The sequence below is a fragment of the Chiloscyllium punctatum genome, chromosome 1 (assembly GCF_047496795.1).
Source record: "Chiloscyllium punctatum isolate Juve2018m chromosome 1, sChiPun1.3, whole genome shotgun sequence".
NCBI classification, from domain to species: Eukaryota; Metazoa; Chordata; class Chondrichthyes; order Orectolobiformes; family Hemiscylliidae; genus Chiloscyllium; species Chiloscyllium punctatum.
This window is the reverse complement of record NC_092739.1, coordinates 148,101,180-148,116,532: the sequence shown is the minus strand read 5'-3', so window position 1 is coordinate 148,116,532 and position 15,353 is coordinate 148,101,180. Positions and strand designations below refer to the sequence as shown.

At 40.2% G+C, this 15,353-nt stretch overlaps 1 pseudogene; it reads right to left on the bottom strand.

The window, feature by feature from the left end:
- Positions 1-1,979: 1,979 nt before the first annotated feature.
- LOC140480202 (heat shock 70 kDa protein-like) lies at positions 1,980-14,324 on the bottom strand (annotated as a pseudogene).
- Between the last annotated feature and the right edge of the window lie 1,029 nt (positions 14,325-15,353).

The window sequence follows — 15,353 nt, the reverse complement described above, 5'->3', positions numbered from 1 at the left end:
GGCCGTGGGGGGAGCTGAGGAAGGACATCGGAGAAGGTGCACCCTGCTGATTTCAGCAGTCCCTGATTCCTTGCTTGTCGCCCCGCGCGGCTTGAGCGAGTGATATCCGGGAGGCTCAGGAAAACAAAGGAGGGGTGTGGCCGAGGCAGTGGGGACGGTTAACGATCGAGTAATTTCGGTGCACCGAACCCAGGTAAGAAAAACTTGCGGGGACCGTGTTTCCGGACGCCTGGGGACCTACGGGGTGCCTGTGGATTTTTCTACAGAGACGTAGGACTCAGGTATCTAGAGACCGGGGCTGGCCTGTGAGGGATTTTGCAGAGACCGTGTTTGCGGAGGAACGTGTACCTACGGGGTGCCTGTGATCTGTGTCACAGAGACGTAAAACACAGGAATCCAAAGACCGGGGGTGCCTGCAAAGGAACCTGGGCGATCACGGGACTGAAGGTCCGGGAATTGGCTACATTGTGATAGATTATCACGGGAGAAATATGAAGTCCTCGGAAATGGGAAATAAGGGATCTAAGGCGATTAAGGGATGGGCTGGGGTATGTTTTGTTATTTGTAGATAGAATAAGTATAAGTAGCAGGAAATGATCTTGGAAACATATGTTATAAAATCCATATAAGTGGGAGCTTATAAAAAATAATGGGTAAAGATGCTGCTGGGAGTTGTCCACAGACCCATCAACAATAGCTTTCTTTGGGACAGAATAGTTCAGGGAGAAAATAAGGTGTGTAAAAAACAGGCAGTATATTTATCACTGGTGATTTTAATTTTCATGTAGATTGGGAAAATCAAGTTGCCTAAGGAAGTCAGAAGGACACTTTTCTAGAATCATATGTTCTACATCCAAATGGGAATCAAGCTATTTTGCGTCTGATAATATATACTGAGGAAGGTTTAATACGTGATCACAAAGTAAAAATAAACTCTAAAGGTTACAGTGACCATAATATGATAGAAGTTAGCATTCATGTTAAGAGTAAGAAACTTGGGTTGAAAACAACTGTGCTATAAACTCGAAGAAGGTAGGCATTGTGCAGAGTTAACTGGAGTGGACTCAGAAAGAAGTTTAATAGAAAAGACAACTAATGAACAACTGCACACTTTTATGAAAATAGTTCATGACTCCCAGTTTCCTCAGTGAGGAAAAATGATTCCAGGAAGGGAATATCAAAGAATGATTAACCAAGGGAAAAAAACAGACAGAGTTGAAAGAAAAGTCATAAAAATGGAAAAGATTGTGAGAGAATCAATGTCTGGAAGGTATCAAAAAAAAACTTAAATTTTGCTGCAAACAAAAAAACATTTATGACAGCAACAGACACACAATGCATGAAAATTGGTCCTATCCACTTAATGATTCAAATGGTTAAACAAGCTTTTGGAGAACACAAAGGACATCATCTGAAAATTGGTTGTGCACGGAGAGAAATTGTATTATTGATAGTCACTGCTCGGATGTTATGCATTTTCCACCAAAGATATTTAATTGTGATTACTTTCCCCAATAATTGCATACAAATTAAGTCTGCAAAGGCTGCCAATTGTTATAACACCACCTTCTTGTGGTCTGTATGAAAATAGAATCTCTGTTGTATACTATTTATTATAAGGGAACACTGTTCCAACTACATGACAGAAAGGATAGCTGGCTTGCTTAACTGTAAGTATAACCTGTCTAAACAATAACTTCTCAGGATTAGTGACAACTGACTGAATTTCTGAATCATACGGTGCATTCTTGTAGTGTGCAGAAAACTGAGAAAGAACTCCATTAGCAGCTAAAAGGGTGTAAACTACTCAATGTATAAAACATACAGGAAACAGTTTGCAGAAAAATTCACCATTGACACGTTTAATTGCTACCATTCAAACACCCAAACTTCAGAAATGTAGGCCATCATTTACCTAACTGTGCAAATGTCCAAATCAACTGGGTTTACAGAAGCCCCGAGAAATTCTAAAGGACTGTTGCAATTTCAGGGAGGTGGGGGGATGGAATGGTGGAGAAGAGAGACCAACTGAAAATGATATTACTTTGAAGAGAGTTAAAGTTTCAATCAACCTCTTCAATTGTTGGTCCACCAGAAGGGTCCTTTCTGACTTGTTCTGAGAATGGCCCTTCGGGCATACCTCCCTGGTAAAGTTTGGCAATGATGGGCTTGCATATTTTTTTTTCAAATCTTTCAACTGCTGCTCAAAGTCCTCCTTCTCTGCTGTTTGGTTTGCCTCCAGCCAGGAGATGGCCTGGTTACACTTTTCGATGACTTTGTTCTTATCTTCCTCACTGATCTTGCCTTTCGTTTTCTCTTCCTCCACTGAACTCTTCATGTTAAATGCGTACGACTCCAGGGAATTCTTGGCTGTAATTTTCTCACGCTGCATATCATCCTGACCTTTGTACCTCTCCGCTTCCTGCACCATCCTCTCGATCTCCTCCTTACTCAACCTGCCCTTGTTATTGGTGATGGTGATTTTGCTCTCTTTGCCAGTGCTCTTGTCCACAGCAGAGACATTCAAGATGCCATTTGCGTCAATATCAAAGGTGACCTCAATCTGTGGTACACCACGTGGTGCAGGAGGGATCCCACTGAGGTCAAATTTGCCCAAGAGAACTCCGGAGGAAAGGTCTCCTGGCTCACACTCCGCCGCTCGACTTCCTCTTGCATAAGGTGGAGCCCGGAGACTGGGTACTTGTTAAGACCTGGAAGGCCGAAAAGCTCCAGCCGCGGTGGGAAGGACCGTTCCTGGTTCTGTTAACAACTGAAGCAGCTGTTCGGACGAAAGAAAAAGGGTGGGTCCACGCATCGAGGATAAAGGGGCCTGTTCCGTCTGAAGGAGAAAGCACTTGGAAATGCGAGCAAGGGGACAAGCCGTTGGTGGTCAAACTGAAAAGACAGCGATAATGAACTCTACTTGGACTGTATTGGTGGGGATATTGATCAATTTACTCCTGTATGTGGGGGAGAGTGAGGGGAGATGTGACAAATGTCGAACTACAGTAAGACTTGGGATTCGAATCTACTCGGGATCATTTGTGTCCCATTCCTATGTGGACGATAGGTGTTACGATGTGAGTGCACACCATGAATGTTGGGAGGATGGGAGACCCTATTATCAGGTATATAATAAAGGATACGGTGGCAAAATCCGTGGATGCCCTATAAATGACCGCTGGGTGTCTATTAGCAAAACTGGGAGGTGGGACCTATCCTCCGTGTTGCTCAGGGAGCAGGTTGACAGAGTCAAGGAGACCAAGATACAGATCACTGATCGGGGGTTGGGGAAGGAGCAAGACCGTTAGGGAACGGTCGTGTTCCCTAAAGTGCCATCCGTATACGAAGAGGTAGAAGGAAAAATTGAACTCCCTGATGTTACACAAAACCTGTTTATTGATCTCACCTCTAGAATAGCCACTGTTTTAAATGTTAGCAATTGCTGGGTTTGTGGGGGGCCGCATATGTCGGAACAATGGCCGTGGACTGGTCAAAGCTTAGACATAGGGGAATTGCAGCAAACCACTTGGACTCATGTCAACGACAGAAAAAGCCAGGGGTGGAGACTGACAAACAGCCCTGAGGGCCAGTTCTGTATTGAAGGCAAGGGGACCGTGGAGGTAGGGATTAGTCCCTGTCAGAATATATTGGATGCAACCACGCGAGTATGGTGGCCTGAGGATATTACTTGGTACATTGCAAACCGAGGTCATAAAAATTGCGTTCCATTACGTACTGATTCCTCCTCTGACGAACTATGTTCTGATTCTTCCGATGGCATGATGAGAGTCTGGAGTGGTGGTTGTCGGGGGAATCGATGCTGGGATACTCCTGTCCAGACTCTGGGTCAGGAGTCCGAATACTGGAATTGCAGTGGTCCTGGTCCTTATGAGGGCGTCCCCGGGGTAAAGGAGCTGTGGGATGACGTTGTGAGGCAGGGAGGGCCTGCTCCAGATGGCCTATTTTGGATATGCGGTAATCGGGCATACTCCAAACTGCCCATGGGATGGGCTGGGGTATGCTTCCTGGGTCTAATACGACCTGCGTTCTTCCTATTACCCCGGGAGGAAGGCGATGATTTGGGGATTAAACTCTTTGACTCCCTCCGTAGGTCACCAAGGGATATCCAAGTCGGTGATTGGGGGGATGAGTGGCCACCGGCCCGGATTATTGAATACTACGGGCCAGCTACATGGGCACAGGACGGATCATGGGGATATCGTACTCCTATCTATATGTTAAATCGAATTATCAGGCTCCAAGCAGTCGTAGAGGTTATTACTAACCGGACTGCCCTGGCCCTGGAGTTGCTGGCTAAGCAGCAGGATCAGATGAGGGCTGCTATATATCAAAACCGACTTGCCTTGGATTATCTGTTGGCCTCGGAGGGGGGTGTGTACGGGAAGTTTAACCTGACTAACTGCTGTCTAGAAATTGACGATAATGGTAAAGCGGTTTTGAAAATTTCCGATGAAATTCGGAAATTGGCCCATGTGCCAGTACAATCTTGGTGTCCTCTTAGTGGCATCGGATGGTGGGATGGTCTCCTAGGTGGTAGCTGGTGGCGCACGGCGTTGCTGGTGGTTGGGGGGGGCATGATTCTTCTTCTCGTATTACCCTGCCTAACTCCCTGTATTCAGTTTTTAATTCAGAAAAATATTTCTCGACTCCAGGCAGTGGTGGTTCCACAACATGGGACGCGTGAACTTAAAGTGATGTTGCTGCGAAAGACCAAGGATTTCCCGGGCCCTTGAGGAGGGGGGGCTATATTGGTCAGGCACATCTTAAAGAAAGAAAAGGGTGGAATTGTGAGAGGTAATTTCGGTTTAAACTTTAAGATGTGCCTGGACCACAGACTGATCTATAATAAAAGACAAAACTTTTGTTTCTTTTCTAAAACATTTTGTATACTCAAAAGTAGAATAGTTTAAATTGTGCAGAATGCTGACAATTTGTGAGCAGAGTAAAAACAAACAGGCCCTTGATTGATGAAACCATTAACACAGGCAGGGAAGGATGAGTCCTTGACTGATAATACTGCAGGGTGAGAGAAACAACTTTGGAGACTCTGAAGACTTTGTGATAAGGGTGCAAATCAAAGAATAATGATGTTTTTAAGAATGTGAACCTCATGGCTCGTTAGAGCCAGGGAGGGGAGGGTCTGGAGGCATTTGTTGCAGACTTTGTGATAAGGGTGTAAATCGAAGAACAATGATGTTTTTAAGAATGTGAACCTCATGGCTTGTTAGAGCCAAGGAGGGGAGGGATTTGTACTGTATATAATGAGAAACTTTGTAAGCCTCAGCGCGCCTTTTACTCAGAAGGCTGCCCGACTCTGCAGACTTGCTAATAAAACTTTGTTTTCCTGAATTTGTCTAGAGCGATTATTAAGAAGCGATTTTCGTTTCTAACAACTTTCAAATCAGGAATTGTCAACATCTACTTTCCTTGTGATAGGACGTTGCATATTAATCAGGCAAGATTTAGTTAACCACAAATGGAGAATCTTTTGGTTGTTATTTTCTTTTAAAGTAAGACTGTACTTCTTCCAAGTATACTGAAATATCCTTCTGAATGCCTGTCATTGCTTCTTTAAAATATATTTTCTGATTAAACTGTTCAGAAATATTATTACACACCACTGGAGTAGGTGGAACTTAAACCTAGGCCTTTTCGCTCAGAGTTAGGGATATACCACTTCACCGAAGGAGTGTCTTCTGCCAATGTTTCTTTAGTGATTAATCTCCAAGTTTGATATTCTTCTTGAATATTATGTAACCCTCAGTAGATAAAGTAAAGGCGATCAGATCATAGTTATTTCTTTCAGTATGAATGATCAATTTGTTCACATTGTTATGAATTCAATGTGCATTCAGATCAGACACTTTAAGTTTGCCTTTTTGTTATCTTTATGGCATCTGGTTTTGACTCATATTCTTAAGGTTATTCTCTCTGTCCTTTCTTGCCATTTTCTGGCCTTCATTTCCTGCTTTACTGCTGTTACATCGACCCAAGTTTGAACCCTTACCCCTACTGTTTATTTTAATGCCCTCTCTAAATAATCACAACACATCACCTGCTCTGTCGCCTTTATTGTCTTAATTAGAAAATTAATTAAATATATTATTCTCTCTGCTGCTTACTGCACAAGCCTAATCCATACAATCCAATAAGCTTTACCACTTAAGATTAAGATAAATAGTGAAATCATTAGTTTCTTACTTCCTTCTTGCCATAGTCTCAAATAATTATAAGTTAATTACAGGCTTTTGAAAAAATATGTTTCTCTCAATTTCAACACTTTATACATTGTCGTTAGCAATACTTAGAGAAAGTGAGGACTGCAGATGCTGGAGTATCAGTCGAGACCGTGGCACTGGAAAAGCACAGCCAGTCAGGCAGATTCCGAGGATCAGGAGAATCGACATTTTGAGCATAAGCTCTTCATCAGGACTGCTGTAGAGAGAGAGGAGGAGAACTTCTTCAAGGTAGGCATCCTTGGAAGACACTTTGCGGTAAGGTTACAATCAACTGGGAGAAAGTGAGGACTGCAAATGCTGGAGTATCAGAGTCGAGAATGTGGTGCTGGAAAAGCACAGCAGGTCAGGCAGCATCCGAGGAGCAAGAGAATTGACATTTCGAACATAAGCTCTTCATCAGAGGATCTTATGCTCAAAACATTGATTCTCCTGCTCCTTGGATACTGCTTGACTGACTATGCTTTTCCTGCACCATACTCTTGACCCTTAATGATACTTAGTCCTTAACCAAACATTTTTTTCTACAATGTCATTTTTTTTCAAAGCTCAATGTATTTATCTTCCTCTTTGTTCCTACAGGCCTGCCTCTGGGTGCTCCACTCCCATTCAACTTAAGCTTTCTTGTGATGTGACTGCTTTTCTGTTTCTTTCAAAATATCTGCACCCCCCAATCTTTGGCTTGCTTGTTCCTCTAGGTAAAGAGTAAAGGGAAGCCCTTTCAGAACGGAAATCAGGAGAAACTTCTTCAGCTGGAGAGTGATAAATCTATGGAATTCTTTGCCACAGGAGGCCGTGGAGGCAGGATCATTGAGTATATTTAAGTTAAGCTAGATGGAATTTTGGGTATCAAGGGGATCAAAGATTATGGGGAGAAAGCGGGAGAATGGGGATGAGAAACCTATCAGTCTTGATTGAATGGTGGAGTAGACTTGATGGGCTGAATGGCCTAACCTCTGCTCCGTTCTCTATGGTCTTATGGTCATAGGTGCTGCTGACTGCTCTCTTGAAATGCTGTGCTTTGCCGCTTCTCCATGTGCTACAGTTTGCCTGTTACAAGATCCTTCCCCCACTGTGTGGTTGACTGCCTTTCTTGGGATCCTGTGGTCCTTTAAGTGCTGCTGACAGCCTGTCTCCAATTCCTCTGTATGCTCAGTCCTTCCAAAGCCTCTGTTTCTCTCAAAGCAGTTAAGAGCCAATTAAGTATTTTTGAGGTATAATCACTGTTGGAATAAGGAAATATGGCAGCTCATTTGTGCACAGCAATCTCCCACAAACAGTAAAATGATAAAATCAAATAGCTTTTTTAATCAATGTTGTTTGAGGAATAAATAGTGAAATGAGCAGTAGTGATATCTCCCCTTCCTTCATAATAGTGCAAAGGAGTTCTTAATGTTCTTAAGTCTCTCAGCAAAGGAAAGAATTTATATTTTAAGCTAATGAACCCTTTATTAAAATATTAGCGCAATACAAGTTCATGATGTTATGACTTAAGTCTAATATAAGTGGTGGAAGTGATGCTAAAATGTTTCAAAATATTTTCTTTTCAGGATTTCTTTGGCCTGGTATAAGAAATTCTGTTTCGAATTAAAATCTTAGAATAGCATAAATTACAGGACTAACCCTAACCCTATTGTAGCTTGAGAGAAGATCGCTCAAGGCTTTCAGATGAGGAGACAGGGGGAGCAGGAAATGAATCTGCTGAAGTTTTTCTGACTAGTCAATCAATCAGTTTAGGGTGGCATGGTGGCACAGTGGTTAGCACTGCTGCCTCACAGCACCAGAGACCTGGGTTCAATTCCCACCTCTGGCAACTGTTTGTGTGGAGTTTGCACATTCTTCTGTGTCTGTGTGGGCTTCCTCCCACAGGCCAAGAATGTGCAGGTTAAGTGAATTGGCCATGCTAAATTGCCTGTCGTGTTAGGTGAAGGGGTAAAAAGAGGGGGGTGGGTTGGTCTTCAGAGGGTCAGTGTGAACTTCTTGGGCCGAAGGGCCTGTTTCCACAGTATAAGTAATCTAATCAATAACAATGTCCTTAGAATATGGAAGACAGAAAGCTTTTCTCAGTGACTTTTTATTCCTCTGAAATCACGACAAAATGCAAGTAACCTCGACTTGGAAAATAACTGCCTGAAATCAAAAATGGAAGTGCTTCACATTTCTATTGAAGGGCTCATTAATATCAAAAGCTTCTCGTCCAGTTATCTTAAGCAATTGCTAATCCTTATGTTTTTGTCAACAATACTTATTTTTGATTTTGAAATGGGACAATAAATATGAGGCTGGTCAAAATCAAAACATGAAGTAGCTGGGGAAAATTTAATAGACTAAATTACTATTTTCTTAAAGCTTATTGAGGCACAATGAAGATTGTGTTCTTAAATTTCATAACAAAGACAGCAGTACTTCAAAGGTAATTCTTTTGAAGTACTTTGGGGTATACAAAGGGCCTCATGTAAATGTCAGTTCTTTCTTCCTTCTTTCCTTTTGTCATGGCGTAATGAAAGAACATTTTCATTAGAAGTCTCTTATTTGATTGCAGTAACTACATTAGCGGGAATTGGTAGGCAAATTTTCCCTCCCCTGGTATATGGCCTCAGGTGAGACACAGTGTAGGATTAAAGCTGTTGTACTATGAACCTGATTTGTTAATACCTGAGCATTCGTATGAGTGATCTACAATTTTTACAAACACAGCAGTAGTACTTGAGTTAAGTAAAGGTATAAAATAGGATATGAGATGAAATCATGCAATTTGATTAGGTTTTAAACCAGCATTATGCATCTTTAACTCTGGTAATAGTTGAGGTCTTATTTACATGTGAAATTGATGACAAACATCTCCTTGTTAGAAGTGCAAACTCCACTTTAATGTTGGAAACATAGCAACCAATTTATGCACAGCAAGCTTCCATTCACAGCAGTGAGAGAAATGGTCAGATAATCTGCTTTAGGAATGCTGATTGAAGGAATAATATTGATCAAAACACTATGGTATCTTTTAGAACGAGGAGGAAACAGGACTCTCTGAACCATGCATCAACTGCAAATGGATATTCTGGAGAAAAAGTTGGTCACAATAATCATAAAGAGCGTTCATGGCTGTGCAAAGTATCTGAATTGGTTAAAAAGAACGATAAGAAATTCAGGAATTTTCTTTGTGCACTGTTGCAACAAAATCATATAAATTGGTTCATGATTTCATTACAATTAAGAAACCCTTTCTTAATGGTTAGATTGCAAAACTGTAGTCATTCTTAATTGATTTTGAAAGATTTGAAATGTATGAGTTTGAGAAGACGACCTGATATGTTGTATTATTTCACCATAACTTTTTATTATTTACTGAAATGTATCCAGACATAAGATTTATCTATATGTGGACCAAATTAGCAAGCATCAATCTTGAAGATGGACAAAAAAAACGTTTCAAGTGAATATGACAATGCTTTGTACTGTTGCCAAAATTGTTTAACCTGCAAAAAGAGCAAATAGTCAGAGAATGAGAAAGACCTCCAGGAGTAAAAATTGGAGGCTGGAACTGATAAAATCCTGTGGTATGCTGATGACACAGCATTCTTTTCAGTCTGTGAAAGTCCCAATTCTAAATCAATTGTCCACTTTAAACCCACTGCAACATGAACTAGAAGAAGCAGAGTGCAGTCATCAATAATCCTTTCATCTGCAATTGCTACAACCCACCCTACTTACCTGAGGATGTTTTCTAAAATGGACAAATTGCCCATGGAAGCATAAAGTGTTCACAGTGCTATGCTCATCTATAAAGATTTTGGTAGCACTGAAAATCAAGTTTAAATGTGAGTTATTTAATAAACAATAGTCACATCTTGCTGAAAATACTATGCTTCTTTGATTACTGACTAAGTATTAATTTATGTTGGAGACATAAATAATTGGACATGACTGACTTTACACTTATTAAATGAGGTAATTTATTTGCCCTCCTATTTCGATCATTATAATTACCACTTTAAATTAGATTTCCATGAATACTAAAAATAGTGATTTGCAAGGCTTAACAGTACTTGTGATTAAGATTAATGTAACGTGACTGTTCCTAATTTTGTTGTCAAAATATTGGTACAGAACAAGCATGGACTATCCATATTAAAACAGAAAGATTAAATACCACTGTGTGTGGTAGCACTCTAACCTCAGTGTCAGAATCAAGTTTCACACCAGTGATTTGAGCACAATGTAGGCTGAAATGAAAATAAAAAGTGCTGGGAGTAATCAATGGGTGGCAGTATCTGTGGAAACAGAGCTAACATTCTGAGTGAAACGACTTTTCATCAGACATCAAAGGAGTTAGATATGTGATGGATTATATGCTGTTAAAAGGAGGAAGGCAAGAAAACAAAGATAACTGGAAGAGCAGGTAGATGCCAGGAGACATTAAATTCCAAACATATATCAAGAACATAAGGCAAAGGTAATACTTGTAATAAAGAAACAAAGCACAAAATATAATAGTAGAATAATGAGCATACCTGGCTAAAAGCAAAATCATGAAAAACACAATTCAAACCAGTGCATGGCAAAAAAAAATCGAATGGGAGACAGAATTCTTGAGTCTAGAAGCATGTAAAGTGCCTAATCAGAATATGAGATGCTGTTCCTTCAGCTTGTCTTGAGCTTCAATGGAATATTTCAGTAGGCTGAAAACAGAAATATCAGCATAAGATACCATAGACCAAATAAGGTGTAAGAGGAGAATCAGGCCATTCAGTCCATTAAGCTCCTTCACTTAATAAATTCTTGGCCAATCTGATAATCCTCAACTCCAGTTTCCTTTACCCAGGAACATTTGATTCCCTTATTATTTAAAATATATTGATCTCAACCTTGAAAAGACCTAATAATCCATGCTTCTCGAGTCCTGTGCAGTAGACAATACACTATACTTGGGAATCAGCCTTAAAATGGCAAGTAACCAGAAGCTTAGGATGATGCATGCAGACTGAGTGGAGATATTCTGCAAAGTGGTCACCCAATCTACATCAGGTCAGGTCAATATAAAAGACATTGTGAGCAGTGAATGCAGTATTCTAAAGTGAAAGAAGTACAAGCAAATCATTGTCTCATCTGGGAAGTGTGTTGGAGGCCTTGGATGATGAGAAGAAAGGTGTTACACTTGCATGGGAAGAGGATAGAGTGTTGGCACTAACTGAGGAGTTCAGCAGAGTGTCACTACTCCAGTAATGTCCTGGAGCAGAGCTGATGATCTTTAGTAGCTTCAACCACTTTCTTCATGCAAGGTATGGCTTCAAAAAGTGGAGAGTTTGCCCTCTGATTCCCATTAACTCTGGTTTTGCTTGGGCACCTTAATGCTAATCTTGGTCAAATGAGGCTTTGATGTCAAGAACAATTACTCTTGCCTCACCCAGTGGATGCTTTCTGTTGTTGGAAAATCTAGAACGAAGTGTCACTGTTAAGAAATAAGTTTCACCCATTTAAGGCAGAGATTAGAACTTTCTTTCCTGTTGAGGATGATAACATTCTTGAATTCTCTTTTCTTCAAAAGAAATGTCTTTAAGTACAGGGGTAGATAGATTTTGATAAGTAACAGGGCTAAATATTATCAGGGGTAGCAGAGAATGGAGGGTATTCAGATCAGTCATTACCCTAAATGGCAGAGCATGCTTGAGGGACTGAGTAATCTATATCTGCTCGTAACTTAGATCTTTGTAATGTGATTAAATTTCATAATTGTGATGATACTATAACTTTAAGAGATGTAATCCTGTTTTTTTAAATGAACAAGGGTTGAGACAGAGGTGATGAATATTATACTCCAAGCCAATAAAGTAAACAGCTTGTGAGGCTCTGAGGTTTTTTTTTAAAAGTTGGAACAAGGAGCTTCAATGGGTGGGGTCAACCTCCCACAGAATCAGAATTTATAGTTTTAGTTTTCTGCAGTTGCTGAGGATTTGAAGCTGAGTGTGGAAGCTCTTATTCCACCCTCTGTTGGAGACAAAAACTGGGGTCCCTTCCTGCTGCTGGAATTGCATGTGAGAAGTCGATTTTATTGAATTTGCATTTGCCAGGGAAGTGTTTATGGGATTTTACTATATTGGGACGGTTCATTAGTAGAGATAATATATTTATTATTTTGTTAAACATTTTTACAGACTTACAGTTAAGCCAATTCTTTTATTTTTATTTTATCTGTACTTTAACTGTATTGTAAAAATAAAGTGGGATTTACTTAAATTCGAGTCATTTGGCCACTTGAATTGCATCTGGAACATAGCATCTTATCTTTAAAATAAGAAAAAGTTAGGGTTGAGGCTATCATCTTAATATATTTTGAGGGAGGGTTTTAGTTCTGTGAATGTTCCTTTTTTTTTCAAAAAGTAATTTGGAACAGTGAGCTAAAGAGAGTCTCTCCAAGAAAGCATGTGACTTAAGCAAAATGACAGGTCAATGACAGGTCAATGACAGGTCAATGCTGAATGTTTACTAAGTTAAGTTTTTTGACCTAAAGAGAAGCTGAATATTGGGAGCCCGAGTAAGTGGAAGTCAGAAGAAAATAATACCTGCAAAAGAGCAGTTTTAATATGTAGAAGTCTTCAATTTGAAAAAAAAACTTGTAAATTGAGTAAGAATTTAACTAATTAAGATAGAAATACTTCACTGTGGTTGAGTATTGGATAGCGCTGGAAAGTGACTGCATTTTTCTTCTTGTTGTTTGAAATGAGTGTCTCTCTATTCTATAACTCTGTCCTCTTGTTCAAGATTCTCCACGAGTGGAAGCATCTTCTCAACATCTACTCTGTTAAGCTCCCACAGAATCTTGTGTATGTCAATAAAATCGTCCTTCATTTTTTCTAAATTCTAAAGAATAAAGGCCAAAGCTGTTTAGCCATTCTTGATTAGATTGTCTACAGTGTGGAAACAGGCCCTTCGGCCCAACAACTTCACACTGATCCTCCAAAGAGCAACCCACCTGGATCCATTCCCCTACACCTAACACTATGGGTAATTTAACATGGTCAATTCACCTAACCTGCACATTTTTTGGACTGTGGGAGGAAACTCAGGGAGAATGTGCAAACTCCACACAGACAGTTGCCTGAGGTGGGAATTGAACCTGGGTCTCTGGCACTGTGAGGCAACAGTGGTAACCACTGTGCTACCGTGCCACCCATTGGTATGATATCTTTCATTCCATAAATCAGCTTTAGTGAATCTCTTTCAAATAGCTTCCAAAGCCAGCGTAGCCTTTTTTTAAATACGGGGATCAAAACTGTACAGCATTCTCCACATATGCCTAACTAATACACTATAATAAGTCAAAATTCACACAACATTGTGTTATAGCCCATCAGGTTTATTTGTAACTGCTCCTTCCTCAGGCAGCTAGCCTGTTGGACTATACCTGGGTGTTGTGTGATTTTTGACTTTGTCCACCCAGTCCAACACTGGCACCTGCACATCACAGTTGGAGAAAGATATCCCTGCTTTTAAATTCCAACCCCTTGCAATAATCACCAAAATTCCATTTGCTTTCTTAATTACTCAGTGCACCTGCATGCTAACTTTAGTGTTCATGCTCAGGAATAACTAGGAATAACTAGCACTTCTTTTTCAAGTCTCTCTCCATTTAACTGAACTGTCTTTTGAATCTTTCTGCCAAAATACACTACCTCATAGTTCCCTACATTAAACACCATCGTCAACTTTTTGCTGACTCGTTGAAATGATCTATAACCTCGGGCAGAATCCTTATGCCCTCGTCACAACATACCCTCCTACTTTTGTATCATCAGCAAGTTTGAATGCTTTACGCTCTGCTTCCTCATTCAAGTCATCAACATGAAAGCAAATCATTCAGACCTCAGGATTCACCCTATGGCACTCCACCAGTTACATATTTCCAACCTGAAAATTATCCATTAATCCCTACTTTCTGCCTTGTGTGTTAACCTTGCAAATAGATTACCATCAATTGCATGAAGTCCTACCTTGCAGTGTGATGTCAGTAACATCACTCACTTGCAACAACAGTTGCTGACTGAGGTTATCTTGAAGTTCACTCATTCTCAACTTCTCCCCTTGCCTGAGGTATGGTGATCCCCTCAGATTAAACCACTACAAGTCATCTCCCTCGAATAAGAGAGCAGCCCTATGGTTTGGTAACACTATGATGACTTTACTTTTCCCTACCTTGTGCAATAACTGTTCATGTGGCACCTTATCAAATGTCTTCTGAAAATTCAAATGCAGCCTATCTACCAATTCCCTTAATAAATTCTGCTTATTATATCCTCAAAGAACACCAAACAAAGTTGATAAGCGCAATTTTCCTTTCACAAAACCATCTTGTATATTTTTGATTGTGTTACGTTTTTCTAAATTCAATAACAGAAATTAGGCTAACTGGCCTATAGTTTCCTTCTTTCTGTCACTCTCTCACCTTCAACAGATGTGTCAAATTAACAGTTTTCCAGTCCACTGGAGCCTGTCAGGTATCCAAAGAGTTCCTGAATTGTTTGACTAATGCCTTGCCTATCTTTAAAACCACATCTTTTAAAACCCATAGATGCAGACCCTGTGGTCCTGGCGACTTGTCTGCCTTTTGACCTATTAATTTGTCAAATGCTTTGTACCTTTTTGATATAGACTGTGACAAAATCTTGCCTTGCATTAGCACTTTGCCTATCTGTTACTTTTGGGATTTTTATCGCGTCCTCCATCGTGAAGACTTAAGCAAAATATCAGCTTAAATTACCTGTCTTTTCTTTATTCCCTATTACCTAATCTCCAGTTGCATGCTTGAGGGTCCCTTATTTACTTTAGCCACTCTCTTTATTTTTATTTACCCACAGATGATCTTGCTGTTTGTTTTCATATTTCTTGGCAATTTACTTTCATACTTCTTCCTCTTTCTAGGATTTTTATCATTCACTGCTGGGTTCCTGAAAAATTTCCAAATCCTCTGGCTTACCACACTGTATGCCTTAGATTGGATTGAATACGCTCCTTGACTACTTTTGCTGAACATCATGAAATATTGGCTGAAATTTCTGCCTGCTCATCTAATGACTTAACGCTTATTCTATTTTTCCA